Below are 23,423 nucleotides of genomic sequence, written 5' to 3' on the forward strand. Positions count from 1 at the left end.
ACAACAGGCTCTGGGAACTCAATTGGCCTTCAGTACAGCCTACCATCCTCAGACTGATGGACAGACTGAACGCGTAAACCAAATTTTAGAAGACATGCTGAGAGCATGTGTCCTCACCTATGGAACTAGTTGGGAGGAAAGTCTGCCATATGCCGAGTTCGCATACAACAACAGCTACCAGGCCAGCCTGCAAATGGCACCTTTTGAAGCCCTATACGGACGGAGGTGTCGTACCCCGCTAAATTGGTCAGAGACCGGAGACAGCCGTATCTTCGGCCCAGACATGCTCAAAGAAGCCGAGGAAAAAGTCAAGCTAATCAGAGACCGACTCAAGACCGCTCAAAGCCGACAGAAGAGTTATTACGATCAGAAACATCGTGGGGTAAATTTTGAACCCGGTGAATTTGTGTACCTATGAGTATCACCCATGAGGGGACTGCAACGGTTTAAGATTAAAGGAAAGTTAGCACCAAGATTCATTGGACCATTCTGCATAGTGGCACGAAGAGGCACTGTAGCCTAGCAGCTAGACTTACCCGAAGACTTGTCCGACATTCACGACGTGTTCCACGTCTCCCAATTAAGGAAGCGCGTAAGCAAACCAGAGAAGCAAGTATCCCATGAAAACATTGACGTGCAGCCAGACCTCACTTATCGGGAACGCCCAGTAAAAATATTAGAGGAGTCTGAAAGGAGGACCCGACAGAAAACCATCAAGTTTTTCAGAGTTCAGTGGAGCAATCACACCGAAAGTGAAGCAACTTGGGAAAGAGAGGATTTTCTTCGGACACAGCATCCACACTTATTTAAGGATCAGCTGAAATCTCGGGGACGAGATTTTTCCTAAGGGGGTAGGTGTTGTGACACTCCAAATTTTTTAATTGGTTTTCATCAAAAGCTTTGTTGAATTTTTATTAAAAGAGAGCTTTTAAAAATTTCTTTTCCAAAAATCCTTCCTCTTAAAAACTTCCTTTCCTTTGGCAAGGATTTTCTTTTCCCTTTCAAATTTGGTGTTGAAGTTTTTGGGAGCTTTTCCTTCTGGTTGTTACCCTCTCAAACTTATTTATTTTCAAAAAAAAGAAAATAAAGGAACCCTAGGAGTTTTGGGACTTCTTTCTTTTTGAATCCACCCATGGTTTTACCATGTCTCCTATAGTAAAACTTCTCAAAACCCCTCCCTCCACCTTTGGACAATCTAACTTCTCTATCTCAACAAGTCCAAACAAGTTTTGGATTTTATTTCAATTATTTTTATCTCCCAAAACTTTTCTGCCATTCATTTTGAGCCTAAGTGATTTTCAAAGCAAGTACCATTTTGCCTTTGAGTCTTTATCCCAAACCAACTTCCCTAGATTGTCTTTAGTACCCACAACCTAGAACCATCTTGATCCACTCTTCTTCTTTTCAAAAATTTCAAATTTCACTCACTGCAAGTTTGGACCAGATTTGCGAAATTTGGTGAAATTCATATCTACACTCCTCCAAAAATTCCACCAAAAATCATGCAGCCTACTGGAGCAATTAGAAGCCACTCCACCAAATTTCAGCTCTAGGAAAAATCCCTAGATGCTAGAAACATTCTGTCGAACACCTGGGCTGCACTGTTCCTTGCTTTTTCAAAAAAATTCAGAAAAGTTCAGAGTGCAGCGTCGTTTCTTCGTCAGGCTTCGGTCATGCGCTCATAGTGCCCTTGGCTGGATGCTCGCAGCCCCTCCCTCTTGTCCGGAGCTTCACACGCGTGCTTGGCCGGTTCCTGGCGTCGGTGGCTCGCTGGCCCGCCCCCGCCGGCGTCTTCTGCGGCGTCGGGACCTCCCGTGGCGGCCGACAGAAGGCACACCACGGCAGAACGCCGTTCAGCGCCGCCCAAGCCATCTGGTAGCTCCGCGTGGCCGTCTCCCTTGCCAGCGCACGCGTGCAGCACCGCCGCCGTGGCCTGGCACGCGCAGGGCGCGCTCCCTGCCGCCGACGTGCCGCACGGCCGTTCCGTTGGGACAGGCCGTAAAACCCCCTCCCATGCTGAGCTGGACCCTGTAATGGCACCACTACTCCACCTAGGCGATACCCAAGCTCCTAATCCCACTGCCCAACCGCAGCGCCGCCGTAATCGCTCGCCGGACTTATCCCGTTCACGGCAACCGCCTCGGGCCGGCTATATATAACGCCCCCAAGCTCCCTCTCGCCCCCGCACACCTCCAGCACCTCACTGGACCCCGACCAGCAACTAGAAGAGCCTCGAGGGGCCCTTCTTCCTCGACTCCGGCCGCCTCGCTCCGCCTCGGCCTCCAGCTCGATTCACTCCGGTGAGGCCACCTCCGGCGCCCAAACCTCATCCGTAGCCTTCTCTAGCACCCAGTGAGCTAACCCCCTCCTCAATTTAATCCTTGCAGCCCTCCTCGGCGAGTTCCATCAACGCCCGAACCACCGTCCGCCGGAGTTGAGGCCACCGTCGACGTGGTGCTCACCGGCGACCACCACCACCACCCATAGACGCGGAAGGGTGCACTGATCACGAAGGTACCCTCCGATCCCCCTGCCTCGCCGTGGATCGCCGCCGGCGACCACCGCGGCTCTCGGGCACCGGCGAAGTCTACCACCCCGTTTGAAAGTTTAAACCCGACGGGTGGGGCCGCCCCGTCAGATTTGTTTTCTTTTCAAAGCGTTTTCTGAAAATGCCTTCTGCCAAATGCGCTTTCCCTCTGGGCTGGCGTAGTTTCTGCCGAAGCGTTTTCTGTTTTTATAAACTAGCCCCTGGAAACTTTCTGTTTCATTACAGATGAGTCCCTGGATTAAAACCCTTATAACTTTTTAACAGAAAGGAATTTTTGAGTGATTCTTTTTCTGTCCTCTTCAGATTTTTGTCTAGTTTTTTATCATATTTATTTGAAATTTTTTTTGGTATAATTTTTGTGCACCTCACGGTATTCACGATAGCGCGTATAATTCTTTATACCATAGATACCGAAGGAGGTGACGGAACCGCAAACTTCACCGAGCTAGGCTCCGACTACTCCGAACCAGGAAAGCATGTTTGAACTTTTGATATGATGAGTGTCTTGGCATGTTTTGCATTTTAGTTAGTCTCATGGCATGTTGATGAGCATACCGATGAACGTTATTTCCATGCATTGTTGAGGTAAGTGAGTTCGATGATCCATAAGTGGATGGATGCGAATATGAATGGCCATGTGTTGGCATGAGGATGGGTAAGATGGCAGTGTTGTAGCATGCCAGTCTTATGCCAGGCTAAGTGACTGCAGTGTCAAGCCGTATCGGTCCAGTTCCTCCCATTTCCTTCCCCTGTACTACCACATGTTTTCCGCAAGGAATATGGTTTAGTAAGTTGCAAACCGCTTTCCTGGTACACACCAAAAGGAGAGGCCGGGATGATGGTTCCATGGCCCTGGATTAAAGCCAGTCATCCGGTCAGGGGGCATGGGTGTTTCCGGTTGGGACCGAGAGGGGGCACCCCTTAGAGCGCGCGTATATAAATTTGATCCCATGCTATTCGAGATTGTGATCTCCCCATCTCAAAAGTTTTTCTTGGACGATGTCTAGGGTGATTCCTAGCATCGAGAGGTAGGATGGGTGTGTACTGGTTAGCTGTGTTTTCTTCCGAAATACCGTAAACGGAACTAGTCCTTCGTGACTACGGAAATCCGTTGGCTGTGGGAAAATTTTTGTACAACCTCTGCAGAGTCATATATTCCTTGAATCATCTATTCTATGTCCAAGATCAGTATCATCTTATCCTGACAAGTGCCAGTTTTGATGACAGAGACTCCGGTGAATCGTATGAGTGCTAATTCCGGCTAAATGATTATTCCTGTGGATGGACTAACCCGTTTATTTTCATGAATTGAATGTTGATTATGAGTATTATTTACTTGTGAATAAAAGCCCTTTCTGTGATGTCGCTCAGGCGTCCGACTGTGGCATTTCTTTTAAAAGCCCTTTCTGTGATGTCGCTCAGACGTCCGACTGTGGCATTTCCTTTAAAGCCCTTTCTGTGATGTCGCTTAGACGTCCGACTGTGGCATTTCTTTTAAAGCCCTTTCCGTGATGTCGCTTAGACGTCCGACTGTGGCATTTCTTTTAAAGCCCTTTTTGTGATGTCGCTTAGACGTCCGACTGTGGCATTTCTTTTAAGGCCCTTTATGTGGTGTCGCTAAGACGCCCGACTGTGGCATCCTTTTTCTTTTTATATTTATTTGTCCACCCTTCGAGGCGTCGCTTCAGACACTCGATCAGTTTTTATTTATGTTTTGTTGGGACTTCAGGCGGACTATCACCGTTTCCCTTTTACTTACTTCGCTATGCTAATTTTTGAATATACATTGGTGAATTAATCGTGACGCATTCATGCCTGCATTTGTTATATCTCATGTCCGAACTGTCTTGCGAGTACTTTCAAAGTACTCACTGGCTTGTTGATTTGGCCAGATGCTGACGAAGGCGATCTCATGGATGAAGAGTTCAATAGCGAGTCCGACGCCTAGAGGAATCCCAGTCAGTCTCGTGCGACCCTGGATTTGGTCACTGCATTATATCCGCTTCCGCTACCAAATAAATTCATTGAGCCTCACCTTGACGCTCGATGAGATGCCAGTTTTAGAGTCATGTATCTCACTCCCCGCTGTGTTTTTCCACCACCGCCCTATCCTCGAGTCAGTAGTATGCCTCCACACCACTGTGCCATGTCTGCCATTATGTATAATTATTGACGTGCTTGTAATAATTTGGTTGAGCAACCGTAGCTCGATCCTGTAATATATTTTATGCTACTGGCTTATTGTATCAAGAATTTGTCTACCGGTAAGGGGAATTTTTCTCATACTGGACTCAAAAGATCGGTTTCTCAATAAATATTTTTATTGGAAAACCGGTCGTGACAGAGAACTACTCCCTCCTCATCATGGAGAGCACCGGGATGATGAAGATGGCCACCGGAGAAGGACTTCCCGCTCCGGCAGGGTGCCGGAACGGGTCTAGATTGGTTTTCTGTGGCTACGGAGGCTTCTGGCGGCAGAACTCCCGATCTATTGTCTGTTCTGGAAGTTTTAGGATACGTAGGCATATATGGGTGCAGGAAGTACGTCGGTGGAGCTTCGGGGGCCCCACAAGGCAGGGGGGCGCACCCTAGGGGGTGGGCGCGCCCCCCACCCTCGTGGGCACCTCCCTTCTCTCCTGATGTGGGGTCCAAGTCCATCTGGTAGCTTTCCTTCCAAAAATAACTTCTCCAGTTGATTTCGTTCCATTTCGACTCCGTTTGATATTCATTTTCTTCGAAACACTGAAATAGGCAAAAAACAGCAAATCTGGGCTGGGCCTCCGGTTAATAGGTTAGTCCCAAAAATAATATAAAAGTGGATAATAAAGCCCAATATTTTCTAAAACTATAGATAATATAGCATGGAGCAATCAAAAATTATAGATACGTTGGAGACGTATCATAGACCAACAGGGTTCAATTCCTAAACTTAGCATTGGTTGTCTGTGTGCGTTCATACTATTGCGTCTATATGAGTATTTGTGTTTGTACTGCATTAGAAAAAATATTTACAACATTTCAACATACAATATTTCACCACAATCGTAAAATCTACACGTGCATGGCGCGTGCCATTTACTAGTAGTATTTAGTTGCCATATTTAATATGCTTAGTTTCCAGATTACTAAATACTTATTTTCCCAACAGATTAAACATGCTTTTAGGTATCAATCAGTTGCCACAAATACTATGTACTCACTTGTCAGATTACATAGTTACCAAATAAAAACTTAGTTTGACAAGGATGCTCGAAACACGCTAGTTGTATCTACTTTTTTGCATGGATAAATATGGAGCTATAAACAGAAATAGGTGCACATAAATATGGAGATTGACAAATAGCTGCAGATTTTTACTTGTTAAATTTCTCCAAGGTAGGAGAAGTGCCAAGGTCTGGAGATAAAAAGGTGCACACAAATATTGGCAACTATTCAATACATCAATGGTCTTATAGGACAGATAAGTGGGCAGAAAGAAACTAAGGCACATTAATTTTAATTGGCATGTAAATTTGATGTATATCATAGTTCCTGCACCTCCTAGCACATTAGATGTCTTCTTGGGATATTTGATCTGCAATAACAATCACTACTTAATAGGTGACCGATTTGCACGAAAGAAAAGAAACCAAGTGCTCTAGATTATTACCATAGAAGATGGCCATGCAATTGATTTCCCCTTAGCATCTCCCATGGTTAACGCATTCCCATACAGACGAGGCAACTGAGTATCCCTTTTGAACACCAAATAGATGACAATTTCGACATATTGAGAACCTAGGGGCTCACTCCCACCACAGCCTTTGGATTAGTTGTTTGAATTGTTCCTTTGGCAATAGCGATATTTAAAGGTCTAGTCATGCTATATAGTATCACATCACTTCCACCATATGCGAAAAATTTGCAATTCAGAATATAATCATGGTAAAGAAACAAGTTCATATAGCATCATATTGGCAATTAAAGGCCAAAAGGAAAGGAAAGATTTACCCCTTTGTTGTCTGTTATGTTTCTCAACATTAACAATTTTTCTTCTAGTAAGAGTGTCATCATTCTGCATAGAAGCATTTGACTCAGCCACCTCCTCTAGATGAGCATTGCCTTTTTCAATATTATTGGCTTCTCTTTTCCTTATGTTCTACATCAAAATCAAGCATTGTAGATGTTAAATATAATAAACTACAACGAGAACACAACATTACATGTTTCGCTATGGCAGAGGTACAATATAATAGAACTAGTGCTACCTGGTGTGGAGTATTTGGTTCATGTTTAGGTGTGGTATTGGTTTCATCTTGTTGCCCCTGTGAAGATAGAAAAAGTTTCCTCATCTCAGCCATTTGCTTCTTCATGTCATCCATTTGGTCTTGCAGATGTTCCACTTTTTGGTTAGATACACGACACTTTTCCATTGCTATTTTAAGCTTTGTAGATTTATACTGCTAGATTCCTGGCAACTCTAGGTCAGATGGAGTTGGCCCCAAACCAACAACACAAACATATCCATTTTTTTTCTTTTCCACAAACAAACGCAAACAAATCACCATCCTTAATACCATTCTCCAGCAATTCTGGGTGCTTTAATGCTTCATCTTGAAGTTCTTTCTGTAGATTTCAGGAATTGTTATGAGTTCCTAGTACTTACTACATAAACAAAAATATGAAAGGAATCGAGAAATTAGAGTGCATCTGAACTTACAATTCTTGCTGCAGACCCTTTTTTAGGAAGTCCACTAATTCGATGTGTATGTGTTTCAATAAACAATTCATGTCTATGTGGGCGGCGCTTGAGCTCCTCGGTCTATGTCAAGTGATAAGAAATTTTAAAACAATGAGCAAAATGTACAAACATCAATGTTTATAACAAGAATAGCATGGTTGCATACCATTTCAGTGTTAACCCGAGCAAAACTCTTACTTCCAGATGTGTGATTTTGCGTGTGATGTGCTCGATTATTTTTACCTCTTATTGAGCGAGCCTACCAAATGGTTTGATAAATATCATGTCACATAAGAAATCATGTCACACAAGTAGAATCAAAGGTCAATACTAACCTAACAAAGAGCATACCTTAGCTTTTGGAGTCAACCAAAATGCAACAAGCAACTTCCATTGGTCAGGATGAACTCTAGCATCACGTCATGCTATAAGTTCATCATATTCATATGATTCATCATAATAATCCCTCTTTAGGTCTGATTTGAAGTCTTTCCATTTAATTTGTGCTGTTTTCATATACCATTGGAAAACTCGTTCGTCTAATTCCCAAAACAACTGAAAAATTGGCATTTGGAAATAAGCATTGGAGAACAATACAACATAAGCTAACTCATTACTCACTCATAAACATGAACACTAAGATATCATCCAGGAACTCACTAACCAATAAAAATATAGCAACATAGCAGCACCCAATAACTATATAGTAGCAGCAACCAAGTATTACCTTTGCCTCGGTCCATAAAGCAAGTTTTTTAGATAGATCAACCTTCCTCCAATCATCAAATTCAACCGGAAAACCCTTGGTTCTTATTTGTGTTCCAACAAAGTTGGTGAACCATGTAGCAGATTTACCACAAGGCTGACCATACTCATTGATTTCCAACTTGACTTTAGGCTTGTTTTGCCTTCCCCATATGCTTTTCACAGCTGTAACTTTCCTAACCTCCCTTTCCTGGACTGATAACCAATAAATGCAGAAAATAGGTTTAGTACTACGAATGCATTATCATTCAATTGCTAATCTTGAAGGTACACACATCAAAGTAAAGAAGCATACCTTCAGGTTCATTCAATACAACCTCAGGTTCAGTTGAAATTTTAGTATTTAATCTTGAAGAAGACCGCAATTGCCGGTCTGGAGCTTGAGTTTGTGAAACATGAGTTCGCTTTTGTCTCTACAATTAACCACACAAATCAGTGTTAACTATGCAAAAAGGGATAGCAAATAGTGTGCTGGAAATAGTGCATATGTATGTGTGGATGATGTAATAGTTTTAGTAGTATATGATGCAAAGCTATAATCCAACACAAAGAAATTGAAGACATGTGTTTTCTTTTAGTTATATCATATCTAGCAACAATACATTTTTCTTCTTTTGGGGAGCAGGTTGGCCTTCCGCCTCAAATGCATCTGCTAGACCTTTAAGATTCAAAGTTCTCTTCAAGTTCTCATTTTGTCTTCTACGTACATCAAGTACAGTTCTGTTCCTTTCGAGATCATATTCAGGAGTTCTTTCTGCACTTCTTGTTGCAGCTGCCATTTTTGCTACTGCTCATGTAAGTGCTTACATGTGAGTTAGCAGTCCATAGAACATGCAAGTATTTCAACTAAAGTAACAACCAAATTTTACACAACTAGCAAATAAAATGCGGAAAATCATTATCACACTTACTTCCTCTTTGGTGCAGCAACAATTATTCCATCTATAACAGTCCTTACATGAGAAAATTTGGTATAATCAATGTCAGGATCAACATATGTGTGTAGATCAATTAACAACCCCTTATTAGCATTCTTAAGATCTACATTTTCATCATCCAGAACGGCCATAGAGTAGGTTCCATGTGGTTTTGTGTTCTGGACAACTGCACACCAGCCTTTATCATCAACCTCTGGAACATAGAAAATTTGTGCGGCTTGTGATGCTAAGATGAAAGGTTCATCTGATAACTTATCACCACTACCGAATAAATGGTTGAAGTTAACAGTAGTAACCCCAAACTGATCGGTTTTTACCCATTTGTCTTGTTCACGATTGTCAACCCAATCACATTGAAATAACACCATATATCCTTTTTGGCGGTAGTTTAGCTCAACTATCTCCCTAATAATGCCATAATATATCTCTACTCCTCTTGAATTTTGTGCAGCTATAGCTACTCCACTGTTTTGAATAGGTCTACCATCATCACTTGAGTGTGTATGGAAATCGAACCCATTAGTAGTATATCTGTTAAGTTTTCTAGCAATCATGAAAGGCTCTTGGGCTAAAATTTGCATTTCTTTTGATACTTGTACACCTCTTTCAACTAATGACAACACCTGAGTATAGAATTGTTGTTCGTTACAACAGGTTAACATGATTAATGTGGAGCACAATAGGTCAAGTGATGTCCTACTTACATGCTCTTGAAACCACTCATGAAACTTCTCATGTTGCATAGTGTTGATTGCTTTTTCATTGGGAAGACCAATTGAGGATAGGTGCTCGCGGTGCTTCCTATAATTGTGTATCAAATTAAATATTATAAGAAAGATAAGAAAGGGATAATATTACAATAGTGTGGGCAGCTTACTTCACATAAGGTTCTATTTCATTGTGGTTGAACAAGACATATCTATGTGCTTGGATCCAAGAATTATTTGATAATGATACAATGCTACCCAATCCTTGCCCCTTGTGGCACAAGTATGGACTGGTGTTGGACGTTTCATTATTCAACACCTCAACATTATTATCTTGTCGAGTGAACCTAGTCTCACACCCTTTGAGATAGCGAGAACATAATGTAAGGCCCTCATCAAACAAATAACCCTCAGCGATTGATCCTTCCGGATGGCTTCTCGTGTGAACATGTCCTTTGCAGTGCCCCAAATACCTACATACTACAGATTGTAAGCCTATTTGCAAAATTCATTTGCAAAAAAATAGGTTGATATAAGACTTTGTTTAGAAGATCATCTTTCTACTGACCACATGCTCCGGAAGTGTACTGGGCCACCAATTCTAACTTGGGCAGGCAAATGAACCATCAAGTGGACCATGACATCAAAAAAACTTGGCAGGAATATAGTTTCAAGTATGCTTAAGGCTCAACTATTTCAGCCTCTAGAATGTGCATATCACTAACGCGGATAACAGGTGAGCAAATCTTCTTGAAGAAGTTACTAACACAAGTCAATGCAACACATACTCTTGTTGGCAATATTTTTCGAATCGCAAGCGGAAGAAGGTGCTGCAGCAGAATGCGATTATCATGGCTCTTCAGTCCAAAAATCTTCTTCTCGCCAACATGGATATAACGTCGTATGTCAGTTGCAAAGCCTTGTGGAAACTTGACTCCCATCAAGGCTTGGAGAAAATGTTTCATCTGATCGGGTCTCAAAGTATATTTTGCTGGAGGTATATACAATTTACCCTCTTCTACTTCAATAGGATACAGGTCCCCCATAATACCCAAAGCTTGGATGTCTAAGCGAGAATTTGCGTTATCCTTTGATTTTCCCTCAAGGCCCAGAAGTGTGTTAACTATGTTATCACATACGTTTTTTTCTGTATGCATAACATCAAAATTATGACGCAACATCAGATCTTTCCAATAGGGCAACTTAAACCACACAGATCTTCTTTTATACAAGGGAGGGGATTCACCTTCTTTGCGTTTTCTCTTTGTTGTCTTCTTGGCTGCTCGATCTTTTCCAAAGGATGTTTCGAGATTTGCTGTCAAATCATCGATTTCCTCACGCGTAAGAGGTATAGGTGCTGTCATATGCTCTGACTTGCCATCAAATAACTTTTCATCTGATCTAAACTTATGATTGGATGATAAGAACCTACGATGTCCCATATAGCAATATTTGATGCATTTTTTAATTGTAGAGAACAAGTGAATGAATGGCACTCAGTACAAGCTACCTCACCCTGGTAGCACACCCATGAGTGTAGCCTAAACCTGGAAAGTGATGTATGGTGCAAAGGATGGCAACACGAAGATCAAGTATTTCACACTTAGAAGCATCAAATGTCTTTACACCATGATAATACATATCTACTAAATCATCTACCAAAGGTTCAAGATAGACATCCATATCTCCACCAGGTGCCTTAGGGCCAGGAATGAGCAAAGAAAGGATAAAATTAGTCCGCTTCATGCACATCCAAGGAGGAAGGTTGTATGGAATCAAAAAGACTGGCCAAATACTGTAGGTACTCCTTGTTGACCTAAATGGATTAAAGCCATCAGTTGTTGCAGCCAATCTAAAATTCCGACTATCATTACCAATTAGTGGATGTTTGGAATCAAAATCCTTCCAGAAAATAGCATCTGCTGGGAACCTAATCAAACCATCTTTGGTCCGTTGTTCGTCATGCCACCTCATGTCAGTTGCAGTTTTAGAGGACATAAAGTACCTTTGAAGCCTTCTTTTAATAGGAAAATAGCGAAGAACCTTTCTAGGAACTCTATGTACCCTTTTCCCATCAGGACTCTTCTTTTCTGATTTCCACCTTGAGTTTTACACTTTGGACATTGATTCTCCTTATCAAATTCATTTCTGAACAGTACACAATAATTTTCACAGGCATGAATACTAACATACCCAAGCCCAATATATTTAACTATATTCTTAGCTTCATTGAAATTTTTGGGAAGTACTGAACCTTTGGGGAATGCATCACTAAGTAACTCAAGCACCATGTCAAAACTTTTGTCACTCCATCTCCCAAGAAGTTTGATGTGGACCAATTTGACAATAAAACGCAATTTTGAGAAGTTTTTACACCCGGAGTATAGTTCTTTATTGTCATCATCAACCATCTTCAAATAAGCCTTGGTATCATCATCAACATCCGTCCTAGGGTTTTTATTGTCCTCATTGTTCTCTTCCAACACCCCCCATCATCTAATCCACAAGCTATGTCTCGCAAGAAATTAGCTAATTCATTTTGTGCCGGTGAACTCTCTACTTCTACCTCCTCAATATTAGGGCTAGCGTGGCTAGATTCTCCATGAAACAACCATGTATGATACCCCTCCATGAAACCATCACATATCAAATGGTCACGTGCTTCTGTTGCTGTTCTCCATTTAGAGTTCAAACATATCTTGCAAGGACATAAGATTTTGTTTCCATTTGTTGAATTAATAAAAGCAAACTTGTCTAACCCCTGTAGATACTCATTTTTGTGCCTACATGTAATTGTTATTTTTAGATATCAGAATAGTTCATGACAAAATTATACCGTTTATGAGTTTGCAAAAAGGAAACTTGATGTACCTAGGCTTAGACAACCAGATTTTGTCCATGATGCAACCTTAATATCAAAGTTGCCAAGTATCTGAATATGGCCAGTGCGGTAGTGTTAGCTTTGCATTAGTGAAGCGACAATCATTATTCAAGCAATAGAAGTACAAAACAATAACCATTCAAGCAACAAATACACATCCTTGTCCAGTTGTCTACTATCACAAACAACTGCATATATTCAGATATAGAGAAGGTAATCTAGGGAGGAGTTGATGCTTACTCGGGGCACAGAGACGGAGCTGCGGGAGTGGAGCAGAGATGGAGCTTGGCCGGTGATGGAGCCTGACAGTAGCAGAGCAGAGATGCGGCAGCAGCAATAAAGAGGTCCGGGAGCAGCAGGATCGAAGATGGAGCTCCGGCAGCAACAAGCCCGGAGATGGAGCTCCGGCAGCAGCAGAGCAGAGGTCCGGCAGCAGCAGTGCAAAGGTCTGGCGGCAGCAGGAGCCCGGAGATGGAGCTCCGGCGGTGGCAGGAGCCCGGCAATGGAACCCCGACAGTAGTAGGGAGCCCAGCTATGGAACCCTGGCGGCAGCAGGGAGCCGGATCCCCGGCGACAGCAGGGAGCCCGGAGATGGTTTCCCGGCGGCAGCAGGGATGGGGATTGGCGAGGACGGCGGCTACATGTCAGGGGGGAGGGGGGCAGCGGCGGTTGGATGTGAAGCGCGACGACGGCGAGTCGATCTAGGGCTGGAGCTCGGGGGGAGACGGGTGCGAGGACAGCGATGGAGCTAGGGAGGAGGGGGCGCGAGGACGGGGTGGAGTGCGAGGGCGGCGGCCATGGCGGTAGGACTGGATGAGCGCGAGGGCAGCAGCCGATGGAGTGGATCCAATGCGAGGGCGGCGACAACGGTAGGCATGGGTTAGGGTTGGGGTCGATTTGGGGTATTTTGCGGGGGAGGGGGAGTATTTTCCGGGGATACTTTGCACGAACAGGCAAAAATTTCGCTCGCACGCCGAAATGGCGCGCCAAGTCGATCGATTGACACGTGTCCCTCTACGCCGACACTTAATCTAAGTCTATACACCCTATATACGCCAACACATTTTATATCGCTAAATACGTACCTACACCGACTGATAATCTGTCAAAACCCATACATATGCCGACACATAACACGTTATTAAGAGATTACTGACAAATACATAGTTATTTAGTGGTTGCCGACACATAATGTGTCTACAGTGATGTACCTTTGCCTACAAAAGTTCCGAAGACAAAACTTAAAAGCTATGATGACAGTTATTTTGTAAAGATCAGTAGATCTTTGCCCACATAAATGTGTCACGTAAGCTCTACCGTGGTGTAGTGTCAGAGGCGGAGACTTATTGCTGGGATGAAAACCCATTATGGATTTGCCAGGCCGACAGTGGTGACGCTTATGGCTGTTGTCTCGTTCTTGAAGGCTTTGCTACGGTTCTTCTTTGTCATCCGCGTTTCTCCGAGGGGAACCCTGATCCTGGATAGGCCAGTGATTTCGCCTTGGAGTACATGGTTCATGATGAGCGGTTTCGTCTCTTTGTGTTGACGTGTTCACGGTTGAGGGCTCCGGAGATTCCAAGAGGTAACCTTGTATCCTGTCTTGAGTGCATGTGTGGGGGTGTCGTTTTATATGTGTTGGGTTGTATAATGTTTTTTGCTTTATCTGTAAACCGGGGCGAGAGCCTTTTCTGGTAGAAGCAGCAAGTAATATTGTTACGTTGCCAATACTAAATGGAAATGCAGCAACCGATTCCTTATCATTGCAAGTTGAGCATAATGACCACTTTCAAACTTTTGATCAAATTATTCAATATCTCCTTAGCTTCCCTTGACTTCGACAATTGACAATAACCCACCCAGTTATTTTTTTCCTTTTTCCAATGGGAGAAACGGGACTGCCATATTGGATTGGCAAGTTGGGACAGTGTAGCATAAGCATGCCAAAGTATCAAACCATATTGCAACATTTACATGTTACAAATTGCATATAAGGTATTTTTTGAGTACGCAACTCAACACAAACATTAATAACACCAACAAAGCTGGGAAGTTGGTTGTACTAAAGTTCAAAACAAAGGATAAATACAGATTTTTTACAGCGTTTCTTCCGAAACTTATGAGAATAATACCCGTCTGAGGTTGATACAAAATTTTGAAGTGTTTATGATCAACTCAACCCAGCACGACAATATTCATCCATCCTAAATCAAGGAACATGCTAAGCAAGTGTGAAGTGTGACAGTGTATCTCAGTTAATCATATTCCGGGTGCTGCATAAGATACCAGAACATGTGTTAGGTCACCTATTTACCACATGGCAACTTCTCATAGCCACACAACTTCTTGTTGATCCGCTGCCTTGGTCGTATGGGAGCTAACTAGTATGTAGTTTAGCTAACAATAAATTTGATAGCAAAAGAAAAGGTTCTCCTAACAAGGAAGCATGCAGCTAGTTCCACACCTCTCTGAATCCCAGTGGTTGGCCCTATTTTCGGTTCTCATCCAAAGGCCAGGTCAAAACCATGGCAATCGTTGTTTCGCCTGATTTTCTTTGTTCAGACTTTGCAATGACTATAGGCAGTAGTATCATGCTTGCTCTATGCTACTCCATCCACTTTTGTAGCATGGTTTGGCTGTGTACAGATGTAGGCACACTTTTATTTATTTATTTATTGACACTGTAATAATGTTGTGCTATACAATGGCTACTGATGACCCACAAGTATAGGGGATCTATCGTAGTCCTTTCGATAAGTAAGAGTGTCGAACCCAACGAGGAGCAGAAGGAAATGATAAGCGGTTTTCAGCAAGTTATTCTCTGCAAGTACTGAAATAAGTGGTAACAGATAGTTTTGTGATAAGATAGATTGTAACGAGCAACAAGTAACAATAGTAAATAAAGTGCAGCAAGGTGGCCCAATCCTTTTGTAGCAAAGGACAAGCCGGAACAAACTCTTATAATAGGAAAAGCGCTCCCGAGGACACATGGGAATATCGTCAAGCTAGTTTTCATCACGTTCATATGATTCACGTTAGATACTTTGATAATTTGATATGTGGGTGGACCGGTGCTTGGGTGCTGTTCTTACTTGAACAAGCATCCCACTTATGATTAACCACTATTGCAAGCATCGGCAACTACAACAAAAGTATTAAGGTAGACCTAACCATAGCATGAAACATATGGATCCAAATCAGCCCCTTACGAAGCAACGCGTAAACTAGGGTTTAAGCTTCTGTCACTCTATGTAACATCCCAAAATTCTAAATTTTGGAATGTTATGATAAATAGATAGATTGATTGATTGTTTGATTGATTGACTGAAAGTGAGTGAATTTGAAACTTTTGAAAGTTAAATGAGAGGGAATAAAAGGACTTCCCCAAACTTTCATATTTGCTTTCTGATCTCCATGAATTCAAATTCTTTTCAAACACAAAACCCCAGAGAGAAGATGACATGACTTCTTCCATTTATTTAAATGACAAGGGGTGTTGAAAATATTTGAATTTCATTTGAAAAATATTTCCGATTCTAGAACTTTATGCAACTCAATGATTTTCATGAGAGAAGATAAAATGACTTCTTCAAATTATATGAAATATGAGTTGGGAGTTTCAAAGAATTAAATTTAAAGTTCTTTTGAATTTATTTTTTCAATTTGGAGTCATTTGAGTTTTATTCAAATTATTTTTCTCCAAAAATAAAATATATGTAAATTAGGGTAACATGATTCCCTACATTAGAAAATTGGAGAAAAATTAATTTGAAATCATTTTGGTATTTTTTAAAATGATTTTAGTTGGATTTTAATAGACCAGTAGCACTCTTTGAATTATCTGATTTTGTGTGTATTTTATTTAATGCTAGAAAAATGTCCATGTTGTTGGAAATCTTTTTCTGAAAATTTTGATATATTATATGCCTATATAATATTGTATTTTATTTTGTTTTTCTTTCTTTCTTTGTCTGTGTTTATTTAAAAAAACAAAAAAAAAAACTCACTCCGCTGAACTGGGCGGCCCAGCTCCTGCCAGGCCGCGGCCCAGCCCAGCGCGCCATCGCCACCGACCCCGGGCGGAGTCCCGCCCGAGCACGCCGGCCGCCGCTGCCGCCATACTCTGCCCGGCCTCCTCCTCCCTTGCCCCCTCCTCCACGCACCCGAGGCCCCGCCTCCTATTAATGCACCGGCCCGCCGCCCTCTCTCTCTGCTCTCTCTGCTCGTGTCGCAGCCACCTCCGCACTCGGCGGAAACCGCCGCCGCCGGCGAGATCCGCTCGCCGTTGCCGCACCGTTTCATCGCTGAAGACGAGCACCGCCACCACCATCAGCTTCAGCGCCGCGCGCCGCTCCTCCCCGACCCCGCGGCCACGCCGGAGGACCGCCGGAGCAGCCACCCCACGACCCCGACACCGCTGCCTTCTTCTTCTTTGTCACCGGCGACCTCCACCGCCGCAGTGAGCCACCGGAATCCTCTCGTTCGTCCGAACTAGAATAGAAGGCTGGGATTAGATCGGCTTTGTTTTTTTTTCTCGAATAGGTATTCTCTATTTAGCAAACGTCTGTAGTTTAAACCTATGGAGCGAACGGTTTTCATCACATATGCTTCTGTAGCGAACGTTCGTTCGATAGGATTTTTCTTTTTTTTTTCTTTTTAATTTTCGGCCAGGGACCTATTCGTGATAAATTTCTTCACAGTTTAGTCCCTATACTTCAAACGACTATAACTTTTTACTCGTTTATCCAAATCCAACGAAACCAACGCCCACATCTTCGTTATGATCTCCTCTATCCAGTAATCCAACTCAAACATGTTTTTGAAATTTTTAAAATTTGAATTAGATCAGATTTGAATTCAAACTTCGTCTGATCATAACTTGAGTTTCGTAGCTCCGTTTGAGTTGATTCTTTTTGCAAATCGAAGCTCTTGACCTAAACATTCTAATAAGGCCAAATTCACATAATTTTGGTACTGTTAGAAATAGTTTTATGTTGCAAGAGCTATTTGCTTGGTTTTGAAGTTTTCCGAATCGTCTTCTTCGTTCTTTCTGATCTTTTGAGTGATTGCTTATGTGTGGTTACTATTGCTTGCTTACGATAGATTGACCGGAGTGTGACGAGTAGAGCTATCAAGAGTTTTGAGTGTGAATCATCTTCATCAACATTGCAGGCAAGTTCACACTTTGATCATACCTTTTCTACAACCCAGTTTTGTTGCATTAGATCAATCCTCACACATTGCATGATTAGGATCTAATTAAATTGTGGGATGGGAAGTAGATGAGGTAGTACCTATTACCTGTTTATTATCAAACCTTTGGGAGTTACTTCTACGCTTGCTTATTATGCCATGCTATGCTAGTAGACGTGGATTGGGTGAGTGATATCCATGACAGATGTGAGATTGATAATTTAATGGTTTACCTAAGGTGGCAACTTAAACACACATCTGGGTGGATTGAGGCACCTGATGTCTATCAGGACTTTCCTGTTTTTATTTTGGACCGCCACCCAGGCTCAAAGGGATCATGAGATTATTCATACTAGAAACTTCCGTGTGCAGCCACAAGCCATTATGGGCTCTGGCATAGTTGATTAAGTTGTGCGAACTCTTACAGTGATAGACTAGCAGATGTAGGGGATGTAGGTGTACCGGTCTACCCGATCGTAAGGTGCTAGCGCTTCTAAAAGACTATGTCTCGGTCATCTGTTTCTCAAACACCATGTAGTGCGAGAAATCCAACGGAGGCGATCGAGTCTTGTGGGGAAAAGTGCGCAAACCTCTGCAGAGTGTATAAACTAATCATGGTTAGCCGTGTCCCCAGTTATGGGCATTTTGAGTATCTAGTTCTTGGATTATCCTGTTGATCTCATCTTGTTACTTTAAATGAATATTGTTGGGTTTAATGATGCTACTTAATTGGGATTGAGAATGCTGTCAACCATTCTCAATGTTCAACAACCACCATGATAGTTAAATAAATTTATTCCTTTGTAGTAGGGAAAAATTGGCTTTACGCAAAAACCTTATAACCATAGAGCTTTTCCACCAGCCACATATGCATATAGTGATAGCCATTGTTCATCATTTTCTCTGTGGTGTGAATTTGCCAGTACATTCAATGTACTGACCCATTTCGGGATGCAACGTCTCATGTTGCAGGATTATCTTACGACGAGTAAGTGATACGTTAGGGTTACGATTTCTACACTCAACTTTGCCGTTGGTGTTGATGGGAATCCACAACCTTGTTGCTTCCGCTATATGGATTGAGGTAATAGTATTTACGTTATTTATACATGTGATTTACCTCTGTTATAAATCCTTTGAGTATTGTGTGTGTCAGCATACCGATCCAGGGATGACACTTAAGCACAGAGACTTGATCCATTCGGGTCAGGTCGCTACAAGATGGTATCAAAGCACATGTTGACTGTAGGACGTGACCCTAGAAAGTGGCAAGCCCATAGCAAAGATTTTTCTCTACAACTTTCCCTTTCAAAAAGATCTTTTACCTCTCTTCTCTTCTGAACTTATTCAAAAAAATTCCCTTTAGTGAGACCATACCCCTTTCCCCTTTTGACCACACGAAGATTCGACTGATGAGACCACTCCAAGAAGTACAAGATATCGGACAACTAAGACCACTTCGGAATTAAGAGTATTTTCCGTGCATCTGAATAATGGAAACTACAACTGTTGAAGACTCTGAAGACTAGGAGAATTGGAGGCTCTGAAGAATCCCCAGATTTGTATGACCTAGGAATGCTACCCTTATGGAACTTGGCAGATTATGGAAGTTGTCAATACCCGAGATCAAGGTGTATCGGAGAAAGACTGAAACAAGGAGCATGAGAACTCGAAGTTTTGAGGCAGGAGATATCAACTATGGAATGATAGCGCATGGAAAGGACAAGAGTAGAAACCCATCTATCCAGCGTGTTATGGCCCGCTTATGCTATTGTCACCATGCTGAGTTGATGCATTTCATCAGAATGGATTTGATGGAAGAAGGCTGATGGAGCACCTATCATAAGATGAAGTTTTAGCCCTAGCCGGTATATCACCAGGATCTGGAGTAGTACATCAAGAAGTTTAAAGTGGAGCTCCAGTAAGTCGTATTAGACAAGGAAGTATTTCATGAGGAACTCAGGATCCTGAAGATGAGACTAGCCAAGCTGGAGGAGCTACAACCTCGAGATACCGGAGATTTGTCAGGAACTGAAGGACAGTAGGACCATGGTTCATGTGAAGGATGTTGAACCCAGAAGTTTGAAATGCAACTCTGGAATATTAAAGGATGTCACGAGAGATTTCACATCAACAGAGATTGATCTGGCAAAAGAACTTGAGAAAGACAAGCATGATCGGAAGAAGCCATTGGAGGCATGAACAAGGCTTGAAGAGTTTGGAGACATTGAAGATTTATTGACCTTAGAAGACCAAACCCCTGTTATATACCTACGTTAGGTGCGACGTTTGTGAGCTGTCATTTGTTTGATGTTTTTCGACAGCCACAACAAAAATCTGTCTTTTCAAAACTTTTGTTTGTATTGTGTGCATCCCTCTCTATCTCTCTTATCTTACCCCAAACCCACATGGACCCAATAGAGGATGAATGGAGATGAGCTTGTATTTTCTGGACCGATGAGTCAGTTGGAGGCAGACCGATGGATTCAGAACATGGAGGATCACATGGAGAATAACCCTGTAGTTGGAAATAATATGACCCAGCATGCTCTTCAGTGCTTTGAAAGAGGTGCTGCTACTTGGTGGAGGATGTATCAAACCATCAATGGATGGCAAGGAGTAACCACTTGGAAAGAATTTAAGTTGACTTTGCTAAAGTCTCGGTTTGTGTCCCAGAAGTTGAAACCTTATGGAAAGGATATGAAGAAAGCTTGTGCATGCAAGATTTGTGGAGAAATCGGACACACCCACAAAGAACACAAGGATGAATGCCCTAATTGTGAAGGAAGTCACCCAGTTGAAGAATGCCCAGTTAGGCAGATTACTTGTTTCTTGTGTGAAGGGACTACCCACTACCCTGCTCAGTGTCACATCTACCCCTTGGTACAAAGAACCATCCAGCAGAAGAAAGAAGCAATGAAAGGAGCCCTTATGGAAAGTTTAGAACAACCTGTGATGAAGGAAGAGGTGGAGGACACACCCAAAGAGGAACCAATTAAACCCTGCACCAAGTCTTGCTATTAATGTGGAGAAGAAGGACACATCTCCCAGAATTGTATGAATGGGGAGCTAGTAGAATTCCCGACAGAGGAAGTAGAATATGACCCAGAGAAATAGAAGCCATGATTGGCATGGTAAGGTCCAGGAAGAGAAACCGATTGGATTCCAGGAAGGACCTGAGTCATATCACATGTTTCAGGTGCAAAAATTCAGGACACTACTTCAATGATTGCCCAAAAGGGAAGATGAGGACCCCAGGAGGCTATATAATCACAAGGAAACCTCGAAACTTGTCAGAAGTAATATGTTTCCGTTGTAATGAAGCAGGGCACTTTGCCAGAGATTGTCCGAAGGAGAAGGAGACTTGTGCTAGATAGTTGAGTTTGCAACAAAAGAAGTGGAGTAGTAGAAGTGAGAACATTTTCTTTTATATTGAGGTGGTGAGTTGAGACTTGTAATGGAAAAGCAAGAGATTGTAATCATTGGAGAATGAATAAAGTAGCAACGTTGGTACTGATATGGATTTTATGAGTTGTTACTCTATGAAGAAGGATTTTGACCATTTTTTTAGGATATGAGAAATATGGTCTATGGAAGGTTTGTGCATTTTAAGGGTGGTAGTACCCTATAATGGATTTTGGACAAAAATGAATACGAGTTTTGTCTCGATATGTGTGATGCCCCAAGAGTATGTGGGATGAAGTTGGAGAACGACAGTTGTTTGGACCAAAGGTGATCAAAGGAGTCAGAAGAGAATGTTAAGTTGATTCGAGATAGACTGAAGGTAGCTCAGTCCAGGCAGAAGAGTTATGTAGACTCAAAAACTCAAGGAGGTAGTCTATGAAATTGGAGACCGAACATGTCTTCATGTGACCCCTCTGCGAGGAGTTAAACTAATTGGAGTTAAGGTAAAGTTAGCCCCGAGATTTGTAGGACCATACCAAGTTTTGGAGCGTATGGGAGAAGTGGCCTACAAGTTGGAGTCACCCGAAGGACTGTCAGGAGTTCAAGATGTGTTTCACGTTTCCCAGTTGAAGAAGTGCCATGCAGAGATGGCCAATATTCCCCTGTAAGGACGCTTGAACCTGGAAAGGATAATGATGTGGAATATGGACTCCATAAGTATAAGTTTTTACCTCGGTATGTGGGAAATCCCACGAGGATGAAGAGATGAAGTACTATTGGATATAAAGGAGGTATGATGTTGGTAATATGGAGCAATGGCAACCCCATGACAAGTCTGAGTACTCACGTCTTGGTTTGGTGCCAATAGAAGGAAGGAAGACAGTACAATTGGATGGATTTAAGAATACTAGGAAGTTGGAACAATGATCAGTTGCCCGATGATAAGTTCAAGGACTACAAGTGATGAGAGGGGCCATAACCCACAGGCCCCAGGACCTGCCAAGAAGCAAGCACATTCTTGCTGAAGGAAAAACCCTAGAAGTGGATATACCTTTGTCGGCAGACGATTTTATAGGAGTTTACGCAAAACCCGAGAGTTGTGAAGGAACGATAGATGTTTGTCTGGCTTGCAGAATCAATGGATTAATCCGAACTTGGTTCGTCGACGAGAGAAATTCTGCAATGCTTGTGAGGATGACCGAGTGTTAGAATGCGAGATTCGCTAAACTGTATACAAGGTAATGATTTGGGTGCGGGATGGATTGATCACCATACTGACTTACTCTTATTGTTCGCCTTGCTATATGGAATGGTAAATCTGAGTGACTTACCTATAGTAGAGAGACGACGATGAAAACCTTGTTTAAACCTTAGAATGGTATAGCAATATTTTTCCCTGTACACGGCAGCTTTTTGCCAACCGTAGGTTATACGGTGAGGATCAACCCAGACCCATTTCCTGCAGGAGAAACCATAAATTGTTAACCACCATGAGAATCGATAGTTGTTAGGTTTTGGCGCCAGACCCGTCAGCTAAGAAGACCCAATCCCGGCAGAAGCTTACCAAAGATAAAAGGACAGAAGAATTGAGGAAAAGGTTATGCCACTACCGGAAGAGCTCAGAGAAGGAATTTTCTCGAGGAGTTGAGAAGACCGACACTGTCAAGAATAAGGATGGAGTATAAGAGTTTTGATGGAACAGTAATCATGCTTCTAAGGGTGGTAGCACCCCAGACCCCTGTGATGATCGATGGATTTTGAGGAGACCCCCAAACCCTAACCTTTTCTTGCTAGCCTCTCCGAATCTCGAGGACGAGATTCCTTTAAGGGTGGTAGGTTTGTAACATCCCAAAATTCTAAATTTTGGAATGTTATGATAAATAGATAGATTGATTGATTGTTTGATTGATTGACTGAAAGTGAGTGAATTTGAAACTTTTGAAAGTTAAATGAGAGGGAATAAAAGGACTTTCCCAAACATTCATATTTGCTTTCTGATCTCCATGAATTCAAATTCTTTTCAAACACAAAACCCCAGAGAGAAGATGACATGACTTCTTCCATTTATTTAAATGACAAGGGGTGTTGAAAATATTTGAATTTCATTTGAAAAATATTTCCGATTCTGGAAATTTATGCAACTCAATGATTTTCATGAGAGAAGATAAAATGACTTCTTCAAATTATATGAAATATGAGTTGGGAGTTTCAAAGAATTAAATTTAAAGTTCTTTTGAATTTATTTTTTCAATTTGGAGTTATTTGAGTT

The 23,423-nt window shown here is 42.2% G+C and overlaps 1 pseudogene; it reads right to left on the reverse strand.

Annotated features, from left to right (window-relative positions):
• Positions 1 to 10,230: 10,230 nt before the first annotated feature.
• On the reverse strand, positions 10,231 to 11,652 carry LOC147958168 (uncharacterized; annotated as a pseudogene).
• Positions 11,653 to 23,423: the final 11,771 nt, after the last annotated feature.

Source organism: Triticum urartu, chromosome 7A (genome assembly GCF_056163025.1).
Source record: "Triticum urartu cultivar PI428250 chromosome 7A, HENAU_Tu73, whole genome shotgun sequence".
In the NCBI taxonomy this organism is placed as follows: domain Eukaryota; kingdom Viridiplantae; phylum Streptophyta; class Magnoliopsida; order Poales; family Poaceae; genus Triticum; species Triticum urartu.